Genomic DNA, 13,551 nt, shown 5'->3' on the forward strand with positions numbered 1-13,551 from the left:
TTGGGTAATCAGTAGCACTGAAGGAGTCAAAATATTCTGAAGAAAAGAACTGATGTACTCTCAGCCAAGCCCACACAAAACAGTGCCTGAAGGTTGTACGCTGCTCCAGACCCATTCATGTGGCCAGCCAAGTGCTGAGAGGCAGCAGCCATTTCTCCAATGAGGATTCTGAGCTCTGAAGATCCCTCCTTCCTCACTCAGCAAGTAAACTGAGGTACAGCTGAGTGGGACAGAGTAGTTGAACCCAATGTTGACAAGGTGAACTGTTTTCTTGCCTATCCTCAATGCGCAGGTGCATCTGATGACCAGGGATTTTCATGGAAACCATTTTTCTTCTAAAGCATTCACTCACACTCTAGTTCAGTTTTGTCTTGCTTTTTTCATTTCAGCTGCCCATTTTGACAGCGTAGAAGGCAACACTTGGCTGAAAGGAGTTGTAGAGGTTTTTAGATTATATTCACTAATTTCCTAATAAATAGATTAAAATACCCCTAGCACAGCAATAACTTCTATTTAATTTAATAGTTTCAGCACAAAAACTATTAGTAAGACAATGACATTGAAACAGATTTTTCTAATTTGTTTGACACTTCAAACAGAAACATATATTTAAAAGTTCTAACTTTTACCACCGATCAGTTTTGTAGTTAAACTGAGACATTTGCTGAAATATTTACTGAGAAGAAGTTAATTCAGAGAAATTAGTTTTGCATTAAGTTCCAAAAATTACTGGCATTGTGGGACTACAAAACTGCTGGTATAAAAGCTTTTGTGTAGAATGTACTAGTTGTCATATCAATATAGTCACAATAGAAATAAATGGGATCAGTTCAATTTATTAAATTCTTTATAGAGGTACACAAGATTCTGTCTAACTATAGGAAACACAAATTTTCTTAAAATTAGTTACTAAAGTTAAAATTAGTAACAACTTTCCTGCTTCCCGTGTTTGAAAACAACTGACATTACTTTCTTCATCCTAAAATCCAGATTTGCAAACAAAATAAATCCGAGTCCTTCTATCAATTTGAGCATTTGAAAAATAAGACACTTCCATTATATTAATTTTTGGTATTTAAATATCCTAATGAAGGCAGGAGCCAGATAGAATGTGTAGAAACACATCCAAAATAACAAAATCTGAATCAAATAATTTACAGACTAGCAGAGAGTATCACAAACACTGGAAGAACAATTTCCCTAGTATGTTATTTTCCAATGGCAGGAATAGGAAATCCTTGGGCTTCATAATCCTCAGGTGATTTAAAATAATTAGAAATTGTCCAGATGCATACAGATAGTTGTGTGTTAAAGGAATTGACCACAACAGAAAACAACGTTGGCCGCAACCTGTGTAAAATAAACTTATAGAACAAATAACACCTTGTTGAGGACCAAAGGTGTTGCAAGAAACCTAAACTGAATGGCTTTTATTTAATAATAAGCTCTATCCATTGTGAAACCAAAGAAAAATATATTTAGAAATGAGAATAGGTGTCCTATATGCTGAAAGGCACAAACTAGTATTTTCTGGACCTAGTTAAATAATAGTGGACAAAGCTCAATTTCTATATAGTGAAATAAGGTCTCCTTAAATCCAAGTTGTTGCTAAAAATTGTCTAACTTTGGAACTCTTTGCTCCTCTAATTCTGTGTCTACAAATGATAGATTGTTTCCAGCTTATTGAATGAATCAAGAGTCATATTTTTTGTTATCTTAAAGAGGTTGTGTTGACAGTAAGCAAGAAGAAGGCTCTGTTTACCTCACTCTGGCTGCTGTACTCTAAAATGGAAGCTTCTGGAAAGGAGAAGGAAGGTGGGAATTGTTTTTTTTCTCAAGAGCAAGATGAGCTCTGCAGAACTTTTTAAAAGCAGATGGAAAAGACAACAGGAGAAATGGTGAGCAGCATGATTACAGACTGGGATATTCCTATGCCTATGGCATTCCCTACAGATTCAAAGCTGAGCTCTGGAGAAAACAGACCAGAGAACAATTCCTAGGAATGTGGAGAAGGTTTCAGTCTTTATTTCAACCCACAAAGTCACTGGCACCTGCTGATTATGGTAGGATTTGGTGAAAGGATTCTCATCCGGCAAGACACATTGGTTGGGGTTGATTTTTTTATGCTTCCTTTATCCAGTGCCCTGATGTTCCCTACTGTCTGAGCCATATTCTCCAACTGTGTTTGCTTTTGTGCTAATGGCACAAGTAGTATTAGAATTTGGAGATTTTGTAGCTTACATTAAAAATATATGACAGGAAAACAGTAGAGTGGTTCTGTTTCTAGATTTTAGCAAATTAAGTGTTGAGACAGGAGAGAGGAATAAGTACCGAGTAATCCCAGGCTGGAATATCAGGACACAGATATCCACAATGCTTTGCTAACACATTTGTTATTAAGCTGCTTTTAGGATTATGTTTAGAGGAATAGGAAATGATGATGCTAAGCAGTTCAACAGGCAGCTGCATCAAACAGGTATCACAGACTCTGTGGACAACTGGCTACCATCAAAAGGCTTGAAATCTGAAAATCTTACGACAAGCTCATCTGTACAGAGCTCAAAGCCATATTCAGTGTCACAAATAGAAATGTTGTTGTGGCTGAATGGATCTTGGATATAGTTATTGAAAATCAAATATTTTCCCCCAGAATTTCTCAGTTGCCCAATATTTATTATCTGTACATGATCGAGAAATTCAGTTTACAAGCATCCTATTCTGCCTAAACTTAAAAAATGCCAAACATTTATTTCCTATGAGAAAAAGGTGAATTTAGTGATTGTTTTTTATTAGGTGATTGTTTTTTATTAGTTTTTTTTTTAATTTTCACCCACTACTCAATTATTTTAGTTTCAATCAGACCACAGATAAGCCTACTAAATTCAGGATTTTCAGTATGATTTGCTGAATTTAAATTAATTTGTTTGTGTCAAGCAAGAGAAAAATGTGGGACATTTGATCTACATTATCAAGCAGATTAAAAAATCCTGTGCAACAGATGTTAACAAACATGCACAACACTTTCATAGATTTCTGAAGTAAACTATAAGGAAAGAAATTTGATTCCTGCTCTTCAAGCTGACCTTTAATTTTGTGGTCATTGGAATCAGATCACCTGTGGCTTCAGTCTAGCATAATCTTTCATCCTAATAAGAATATAGTAGCAAATCCTAATCAGAGTAGTAATGCACTCCCAGCTATGTACTAAGTTCTGTCCTGAAGGACCATAGGACTGAAGAAAAATTATTCACCTATTTTCCATTCCTGATGGTAGATGATTTTAGAAATAGTGGTAATGAGATACTACTGGACCTGTGGGAAAAAAAATTACACAACAATTGAAAAACAAGACCAGAGCTTGTTACCAGGTCATTTTTCATAAGATTGATTACATAATCTTTCTGGTAATTCATTAACATTGCCTAATTCCAAAGTTTTCTTCTGTTTTCCAAAACCATGAGATTTAAAAGGTTTTTTTCAAAAAATCATGAAGATTTAGGGTGAAATTTTCAATAACATGCTACTTTAATTTTAAATATTAGCACAATGATGATCTGAGATGCATCTGCTGCTATACATCGTCTTTCTGCCACTAAACCCGAATATTTGCTCATTGCACTTTCAAACTTGTCCTTATACCCTGCTGAAGTCATATTTTTGCTTATCACAGGAGGAAGGCTGTTCCCTGCACAAACAGTTTTACTGGATTAGTTTCTCTCTAGACAGATGGTTTTCTTTGAATTTTTGTCCAGAGTCAGGCTTTTCACCACAAAGATTAGAAACAAAAACTAAATTTTAACCAAGGAAAGCAATAGCTAAAGTTCTTCGTTTCAAGACTGGAAATTTATAGAAGTGAAGGAAACAAAAAAAACCCAAAAAACCAAAAAAAAAAAAAAAAAAAAAAACAAAACAAAACAAAACAAAAAAAAAAAAAGAAGTAATTATAGATTGTACCTGGCAGTATTACACAATGAGCCTTGAGGGATTATGTAAAACATTCTTACTCAAGGAACAGTTTCATCTCATATCACTTCATGCTCATCCTTGCTGCTGCTCCTAGTATGAATTAGAACTAGTTTGAAGACCTGAGAAGTTCCCCCACTGCTAGAGTTCATCAAATTCTTTTGTGAGTTATTTTCTCTCTTTATTCAGAACAGAACCTTATCCTCCCTTTCTCATCTCTTCTCTGGCATTGTTATTGTGTAGGAATACACTTTATGGATCTCCACAATAATGGGTGTTTTGACTCCTGTCCCCCCACCCTGTCTTTCAGAAGAAGCTATAACACGAGTTTTACCTTTAGATAATTAGCAAGTATCTGAAGTGCATGGGATCACCCACAGTGTTAATGCATATGGATGAGTACAGAAGGAGAAAGAAAACTTACTTTCAGTGACTGTGGCTCCTCTGCACTTTTCTTCAGAGCTCTGTCCATGTTTCTTCTGCATGTGCTCCTGTGGTTGAAGGGAAGTGTCCTCTTATCTACCTGGAAAATAGAAGGAGAATGAAGGTGCAAGATCAGTTTAGAAGACCTGACATTCTCAGAGCTGAGGTCATCAGTCTTCTCCACAACTGACAATAAAGATGGATTAGTAGTCAACTGGAGTACCAAAGCCTCTTGACAGTTTGAAAGTCTATTGACTATCCAGATTAAAAAGAAAACTGTGTCCAAGCAAGAAATTCTTATGCATGTGCAGATCACACTGTTTGTACCTAGGAATTAAAAGAACAGTAACTACTGTTCAAAACCTAAACTTGTGTCTATGTCTTCTTATGTCTTACGTCATCTTTCCAAAAAAGGGTGATGATGAAAGATGAAACCAGCTGCAGAAACTGGAAAGATCATGATAGAAATATAGAGGTAAAATATTAATTAACATGAATGGACATTTCAGGTTACAATAAGCAAAAAGGGCACAAAACGTTACTGTGGGGTAAGAGCTGAGTGCAACCTTAATTTTGTTTTACAGAGCTGGAAAAATTAGTAGCAAACAGAACAACAAAAAAAAAGAACTCCACCCCAAAACCCGTGAACAAAATAATATGAAAAACATTTTGTTTTGGCAAAAAGACATAATATAGAAAGAATTTTGTTTTGTCAAAAATATTTCTCTCCACTGTCTAAGTGTTCTAATTCAGCTGAGTAGCTTAGATGGTGCAAGGGATACAGGCATGTGCACAAAGAACAGCTCCTTCCAGGCATATCTAAAGCAAAACAGGGTCTGACTTAATCACCTTCAAAATAAAAACACATCATAACATGAATAAACATGTAGAAAACATTCAACAGAGAATTGCTTTACTTACATGTTTCAGTTGAGGAGGCTTATGGAATTTGTCCAATTTGACATCCAAAATGTATCCATCTAAGACTAACTGTTAGCATAAGTAAGACATTTAAGGGCTAGACTGTACTAAAAATGATACATGTATTTTAAAAAGGTATTTTTGTATGCAAATGTTGTTGGCTATATTCTTGCTCCAATAGGATTTAAAGATTTGCTACTTCAGTTTTCCATCAGTAAATACTTCTCATTCAGCAGGCATTACAGCACAACTAAATCCATTCTCCTTTTAAATATTCAAAGCAAAGGAGAAGGTTGAGGGCAGCCTGTGGCACAGATCAAAACCCACAAATTAAGTAACTGAATGAGAAACATAGGAGGCATTTGGCAAAAATTTTCTTTCACAATACACCACACAGAAATTTGATTTCATTTTTAAAGCAAACATTCAGAGGTTTCAAAATCTATGTTTTTCAAAACTAAAAAGATGTCTTAGTACAGGTTTGTTCAATCATTTGGGGCCAATACTTAGTATAACATGCTGAAAGGCAAAGCTGGAAGACGTCTGAGTTCCAGATAAAAGATCAAAACTGCTTTTTTTTAAGTTTTCCATTGCAATTGACACTCACTATATATAATATTTAGTCTAAGAAAATCTTCACATTATTTCTTAAATTTATTAAGGAATTTGTACAAACTGTTAGTCCTGAAAACTGCTCTTTTCACTGTAGTCTTATCTCCCTTTGCAAAAAATGTTCATGAAATAACTCACATACAATGAAGCAGTGAACTCTGACTTGAGATATATGAACAGCAGATGAGGGGGTTGTGATTGACTATATATTCAAAATACAGTGACTTATGAAGAAGAGGCAAAAATGCTTGTAGTGTACAATGTATAGGTGTTGAAAAGTAAACAAAGGTAATACACATTACTGCTTTGTTTGATCTCCTCTTTTTAAAACTTATACCCCATCCAAACACAAGCACATTCTATCCTAAGCAACTTGCAAGTGTTTTAAGAGTTATGATTGGCACTGTCCAGTTGAACTATACACTCAATTCATTAGCTTTTACTTACCAGAAACACAATCATCTCTATCTCTTCTACTGAATTCTTTCAAATATTAGGTTACATAGATCCAGGTGGGTAAGTACAGCTACAGAAAATTTCCATATTACAGTTTGCTTTACCCAAAATGTAATCTGTAAGTCTGAAGAAAACATCTTATAACACTGTGCAATTTGGCAACAAAATAATGAATTACTAAAACTTGAATTTGTGGGCTAAATCAACAGAAATAAGTAAGCCCAGCAAAACAGCCTGAAAGAGAATTTAGAGTCAATTTGGATAGGAGTCTAGCCAAAAGAGAGGGATTAGCACTTTGAGTAATTGCATTGTTTGGCCATCCATTCACTCTTTTTGTACTACATGCATGTGGAACCTGTCATAATGAGGTTTGAGCCCAGGCCAGAATTTCATAGGTATTGCAAAGAATAAATATTTAATTTTACTGAATAATTTTTCAGCAACGTACAATTGCTCTCTTGATGTCTTCAAATTATATCTGAGTGTGTCTTTAAGAACATGCTTTACCATAGAACCATCCTGTTACTGGAGTTAGAGAATGAAAGATGGAGTTAGTATGTCTTATGCAGGAAGTCAAACAAGACAACTTAGTGGCGCTGTCTGGTTTAAAAAATGTGTCAAATGCAGGTCAGAAATGAAAGAATATCTATGGGTTGCATGGTTGCATTTTATCAGAAGGTAGTATTTGATGCTCTGGCTGCTATAATATGATCACACAAAGACCAGGTTTGTTTTTTGCTTTCATGTCTTGTGAGATAAGCCAGTGATTATAGGAAAAACCTACTTCTAAAAATGTGTACAGTTCTCTATCATCCTAACAAAATCAATGGCTCTTTTTTTTTTTTTTTTAAGGAATGGTATGCACTCTGTCCTTGACTTAATGCTGCTATTTAGGTGTTATTATCCATTCACTTGGAATCAGAAAGAACTAATGAAAAACAGTGAAGGAGAAAGGGCTTCAGAACCAAGAGTTAATATCAAATACTAGAAGATCTTGCAAGTCCACTACAAAATCCTCTTGAGAATGTTGGTATCTTGACTCCATCCCTCCTTTATTCCAAACGGCTGCTGTGCTGATACCATACCGTACACTGAGTGGCAAAGGGAAGGCAGAGGAAAGCATGACCAACAGCTTGCTTCCAGCTTTAGTGAGCTGTGCTGGGAACGATCATTTGCATTCTGGTACAGCTGGTCTGCTGCAGCCTTTGAATGGAGTGACTATGCAAAGCAGTCACACGGCATCAGTTTTGTACTCTGCTGCTTTCCAGGAGGGCTAATGAAGTCCTGAATGAAAATTAAACCAAAAAGAAGAGAAGATTTTCTGCTTTAGGGACAATCAAAACAACTAACAATATATAGTATGCTAGGACCACACAAGCAGGGAGAACAGCTGGTGAAATAAAGGAGATGGGGCTGAGAGGATACAAATCTTCTGCCTAAAGAAATAAGTGTGCATATTTGTTTTGGGAAACAAGATTTCACAGAATCAGCTGTCAAACTCACTCAATCCAAATACCTCATTTCTGACCTTGTACTTGCTGATTTATTACCACTGATAACCAGAAACAGAGTCCTCATCTGCAACTTCGGGGTTTTCTCCTAAGAATTCTTGGCCAGAAAGTGATGAGATTTTCAACAAAATGTAGGCCTAAGTTTCTAAGTGCCCCACTGCAGTAGATCACAGAAATAACTGTATTTAAGGATTCTTTCAGTGTAAATCCCACAGTTCAAAAATATCCATAGGCTTAGATGAGAATCATGATTAAAAGCATCCCAGTGTCATTTGGCACTGCCCTTGTCATATCCCCATTGCAGCTTCAGTGATTTATAGGATGTGTGTCTCTATGATCACACAGGAAACTGTAAAACACCTTCTTACACATCACAGAATCATACAAGCATCAATGCTGAAAGAGGCCTTCAAATCTAGTCCAACCATCAACCTAGAACTTCTTGCATACTTACAGAGACAATATCTCCCTGGCCAACAAATTCCAATGCCAAACCACCCTTTTGGTGATTTTCTTTTGCAAATATCTAATCTGGACCTCTCCTGAAAAATATGGGTTTTTTTAATTTGTGTTTTGATTTTTCATCAAATAGTTTTGAAGGTTCAAATAGGTTTACTTGAACTGTGTTTTTTCTGCCTTGTAATTTTTTCTGCCACGACTAATGTCAGTTCACTTCAGATGGTGATGGAGGATGGTTAAAAATTCATAACAATAGAAATGCCAGAAGAATGTCCTTGTGAAGTAGGAGTGGCTACCCAGCAGCACAGGCAATTCATACAAAGCTGTCAGGTGTTGTTCCAGTGAGACAGAAACTCTCATTATTGATACTTCCTTTCCGACTCAGAGAAGTCTGCCTTAGCTGGATTACATAAAAAAACCAAGAGGAAAGTGCAGCAGGTTGGGTATCTTGGCAAACACTGAGAAGAACATGTGCATGCTCATACTTTAGTGCACGTGTGTGGTGGGCACGTGCGTGCGAGTCCCTGGGTGGATGTCTTTTTTTCCACTGCATTGTTAAAGTGGAGTGAAAGGGCACTGCCCACGCTCCTCTCCGAGGACTTGACCCAGTGGCAAGGACCTTGCATTCCTCAGCTGAGAAGTGCGTTTGTTTGCCTGAGCTGAGCCAGATGAAAGCAGCACTACCAGGCTCTAGCTTTGCCTCAGGCCCTTGCTTTTGAAAGAGTCAGCCCTGCTGTTTCTCTTTGGGGCTTATTTCTGGTCTGAGAAGAATTGGCTAAAAGGAAAATCTTCCATTTTTCATTTGCCTTTGTAGCTTAGTAAGGAGACAACATATATTTTTCATTTGAAAATTTATTTTAAATATGGCAAGAGTTTGAATTTTATGCTTGAAAATCACAATCAAATCTCCCCCAGACAAATTGATGTTTTCATAAACTGGAACATGTTTAGAGTAAGAAAGCTTCTCACAATTTCATTTATTAGCAAGAACAAGTTTTAGAAAACTGCTGGTCCCATATTCAGTAGCATTGGAGAGTAGCATTAGGCAGTGGTATTCCCTGACCAGCTACTTGGGCAAGGCCTTTCACTTCATTGTGTATCCAGCTTCCAAGAGTGATGCCTTTCTGTTGGAAGCTCTATTGTGGATTGGGTAGTGTGGGCACTTTCTCAAATAAACAAATTTTGTACTGCGTTCAGCATGGTTAGTTTAAAAATACCAATGTTTTTGTACTAAATGTTAATACAGTTTCTCTGAAGAGGCTATCACTGAAATACTGAACATACTAATACCTTTCTTGATATGATCACCTGCTCATGAAGAAGTCTCTCATCTGAAAGCAGGATGTCAGGCCTCATGCATAGAGTATGAGACTCCCACTGTCTCCCAGGACTACTCTCCCAGCCAGACTTACATTGTACCATTATGCTGTGCAGTTCTGAAGCATCTCTGGCATATTCTGACAGCCATCTGCTAGACACATTGGCAACCTGTTAACTAGATGCATTTAGATTTTTAGGTCATAACAAGGAGAAGCCCAGGCACATAAATGCAGCAAGGAGATGTGCAACCCTTCCCCTATGAGTTGTTTTGTTACTTTCATTATGTGATCTGATGATGCTCTGATGCAATTTGTAAGTTTTGCAATGCAGAGCTGCCAACAGAAAACATATAAAGAGACAATTGTGAGAGAGATTAACAGAGCTCTCCACATACAGAAAAGCGTACCACAATGTTGGATTTTTCTCTATATATATTTTCCTAGAAGAACTGACTATAAACACTTTTAAAAACACCCAGAAAATTCAACATTTGATTAAAACCATAGTTCCATAGAACAGCCTCTATTGAAAGAGACCTTAAAGATCATCTAGTACAAACTCCCCAGCCACAGCCTGGGATAATCTTACACTAGACCAGGCTGCTCAAAGCCCCATTCAACCTGGCCTTCACAGCTTCCCTGGGCAATCTCTTCCAGCACCTCACTCCCCTCAAAGAACTTCTTCCTAATATCTAATCTATAGTTCCCCTCTTTCAGTTCGGAGATATTTCCCCTTGTCCTGTCACCACATGACAGAGTGACAGTAAAAAGTCCCTCTCCAGCTTTCTTGTAGGCTCCCTTCAGGTATTGGAAGGTTGCAATTAGATGTCTATATTTTTCACCCATATGAACACAAGCAAAGCTTTTTATTTAACCTGTATTTTATTCATCACAATCTCAGTTTACTCTAAACTTAATCCTCTGTTTCTGAGACCAGATGAATTTTTTTAAACATTGGAAGAAACCAAGGCTGAGTCAAATGGTTTCAGTGGCTTTTTGTTCTTTTCTACTGTTGTCTGGAAGCAATTTTCTCAAGCTTTGTAATTTATTTGTCATCTTCCTCAAAATCCCCACACAAGAAAGAATGAGAGCCTTTCTTTGGAATTAAAAACAAACAGAAGAAGCCTTGACATTAGATTTTTATACATATCATTCATATCCTGAGTGTAATAAATAAGTGTTTTTAGTACCAGTAGTGAAGATATTGGGGAAAATAAGTTATGACTGAAATCTTGTATTCTGGAAAAGAGAAGTGATAGTTTGAGTCTCCTGGGATTCAGTCACACATTACCTACTAAAATGCAAGCAGACACATATTTTTCTGTTGTAAAAGCTGACATGTAAAAGCCAAGTATGTATTCCAATCTTTAACCTGGTGTTTAAACGTTCCTTCTATACACTCATACCAACAAAACAACTCTGCTATAAAAATGAAATCCAACAATACTTCCATTTTTTACAAACGTCAATTTTTTATGTTTTGTCTTTTTCACAGTCTGGGTAAAGAGGTTAATGTTCTCATGAACACACAAGAAAATTAAATTTTGATACTATAGGACCAAAAAAAAGAGAAAGAAAAAACTAAATTCAAAGCTGAAAGTTCCTGAAAGAAACGTTCTCTTTCTTTTTTCACTTACTCCTTTTTTCTATTTTCTTGATCCAGCTTGAATGCTTCAACTGGGCAGAGCTGTGGCAGGATGATTGAGAACATAAAACTGAAATGTGTAGGTTCCAATTCATTCTTGCAAAATAATCCATATCTTCAACTGCATCTGGAAACCCACATGGTCATTTGTGAGAATTCATTTTGGCCTCTATGCTGCCAAAATGCAGTGGTTAAGTGTCAGGTGTGACATTCCGTACCAGCTGTGGGTTCTGGATTGATTTAAATTCAAAGGCTCATAAAATGTGCAAACAATCTATCTCAAAATGGAAGAAGTCCTGTCTGTGTTCAAAGCAGACCAAAGCCATTTGTAAGCCAAAGACGGGAATAGCTTTCCCCAGAAATACTGGAATGTGATAATTTTACAGCACCCTGGCCTCAACACTAGAGTATTTGGTAAACATAAGTTATGAAAAACAGAAACATTGAATAATAAGAAGAGATAGGGTCACTCCATATACACAGTTCCTACAGCTCACCAAGATTACCTCAGGCTGACTGGACTGAACGCCAGCCAATTAGCTAACATCATGCACAAGGATGGTTAGGATCACTCTCAAACACTACAAACATTGGCATTGAACTAATTTATTGTTATCTTATATTAAATTCCAGAAAAATTCTAAATAAAACAATTTTGAATTATATGAGTGGAACCAATAATGTGAAGTTCTGAAATATTCTCCACATATTATAATAAATCATAATCTTCAGACAGTTCATTGCATCATAATGTCTTTCTCATGGAAAGCATAACAAAGCAACAAACTGCATTGGGTAATTTAAAAAAAAAAACAAAAACCAAAAAAACAATGAATGAAGAAACCCCAACCCAGGTTAGCTAATTAGAAACTATTTTTTTGTATTATTTGTTACTGTGAAGAAAGGATGAGAAAGCTGGACACACTTGAGAAGTGAGTATGAGAACTAACTTCGCACATGAGAACATTGAAGAGTTCTGCAAGTGCAAGGTTATGCACCTGAGTTGGGACAAATCCAGATATAAGCGCAGACTGGGAGACTTGGGTGGCATCCAAAGCAGTGTGGGCAGCAGGGAGAGGGAGGGGTTCTGCCCCTGTGCTCTGCTCCCCTGAGACCACAGCTCTGGGGCCCTCGGCACTAGAAAGATGAGGACCTGCTGGGACACATCCAGAGGAGGCAATCAGAAGGCTGGAGCACCTTTCCTATGGAGAAGCACCTCCTATGGAGGCAGACTGAGAGAGCTCAGATTGTTCACTTTGGAGAAGGGAAGAGCCTGGGGATACCTTACAGCAGCCTTTCAGTACCCCCGGGGGACCTATAAGAGACCTGGAGAGGGACTTCCTCCAAGGGGATAGGACCAAAGGGAACGGTTTGAAATCAAAAGAGGAGAGAATTAGGTTAAATATTATGAAGAAATTCCTCATTGTAATGGTGGTGAGACACTGCAACATGATTGTGCAGAGACCTTGTGAATGTCCCATCCTTTGAAGTGTTCAAGGCTAGGCTGCATGAGATCAACCTGATCAACCTGAACTTGTGGAAGGCGATCCTGCCCATGGCAAGTGGGGGTTGAAATTAAATGCTCTTTAAGTTCCCTTTAAACCCAAACCATTTGTTTCTATGAAACTAATGAAAATGCTATTGAATACACAATCCTGAGATGTGTCCAGAGATGTATTTTCTCAAAAATATCAAATAGTCCATGAAAGCATTCACCTAGAAAATTGTATGAAGTAAGTTCTTCTCAGTTTTTTTCCCCCTTTAAACCATGAGCATTCTGGAATTTTCCTCCTTTACTCAAACAAGTAATATTCATCTCTCTCTAAAAAGTAAGTTTTATAACTGAAATTTAGGTGGAATTATACAGTTAGTTTTACATATCTGACAGCATAAAAGCATATCAATCTCTTACTTTTGCATGTCATGTTGTCCTTTTCATGAAGAAATCAAAAAGTGGTTACAATGCCTACCTACACCACTCCTACTGGGATCCTCTTTTAGAGTCTTGTACCTCTGGTGGTTAGAAATTCTATTCTAATCTCCCGCCTAAGCTTTTTATGACAAGTTTAATAGGTATTCTCTTTCTGGCCCACCCATGCATTTATAGAGAAAACCTGTTATTTCTTCTCAGTCTTCACTTTGCTAGGGTGTACAGGCCAAGTCTTTTTTTCTCATTTTGTCTTAACAATCTCTCCATGTCCTTGATTGCCACTGCAGGCCTCCTTTACATCTGTATTTCACT

The 13,551-nt window shown here is 37.0% G+C and overlaps 2 long non-coding RNA genes across 6 annotated transcripts in view; one reads left to right on the forward strand and one right to left on the reverse strand.

The window, feature by feature from the left end:
- Positions 1–13,551, forward strand: part of LOC110483304 (uncharacterized) — a 70,038-nt gene that overhangs the window by 40,555 nt on the left and 15,932 nt on the right. The window contains exon 6 of the long non-coding RNA XR_014953800.1: positions 1–13,551. This exon is cut by the window's right edge and continues 15,237 nt beyond it. This is a non-coding gene — a long non-coding RNA (uncharacterized LOC110483304).
- LOC146767923 (uncharacterized) overlaps positions 287–13,551 on the reverse strand; it is a 54,890-nt gene continuing 41,625 nt past the window's right edge. For all 5 annotated transcript variants that reach the window (XR_014953804.1, XR_014953803.1, XR_014953802.1 and 2 more), the window contains 4 exons: positions 5,308–13,551; positions 4,388–4,486; positions 3,252–3,312; positions 287–424 (listed from right to left, as the gene is read on the reverse strand). The exon at positions 5,308–13,551 is cut by the window's right edge. This is a non-coding gene — a long non-coding RNA (uncharacterized LOC146767923). The remainder of the gene's footprint in view (positions 425–3,251; positions 3,313–4,387; positions 4,487–5,307) is intronic.

This window comes from Lonchura striata, chromosome 3 (assembly GCF_050655825.1).
Source record: "Lonchura striata isolate lonStrDom1 chromosome 3, ASM5065582v1, whole genome shotgun sequence".
NCBI lineage: Eukaryota > Metazoa > Chordata > Aves > Passeriformes > Estrildidae > Lonchura > Lonchura striata.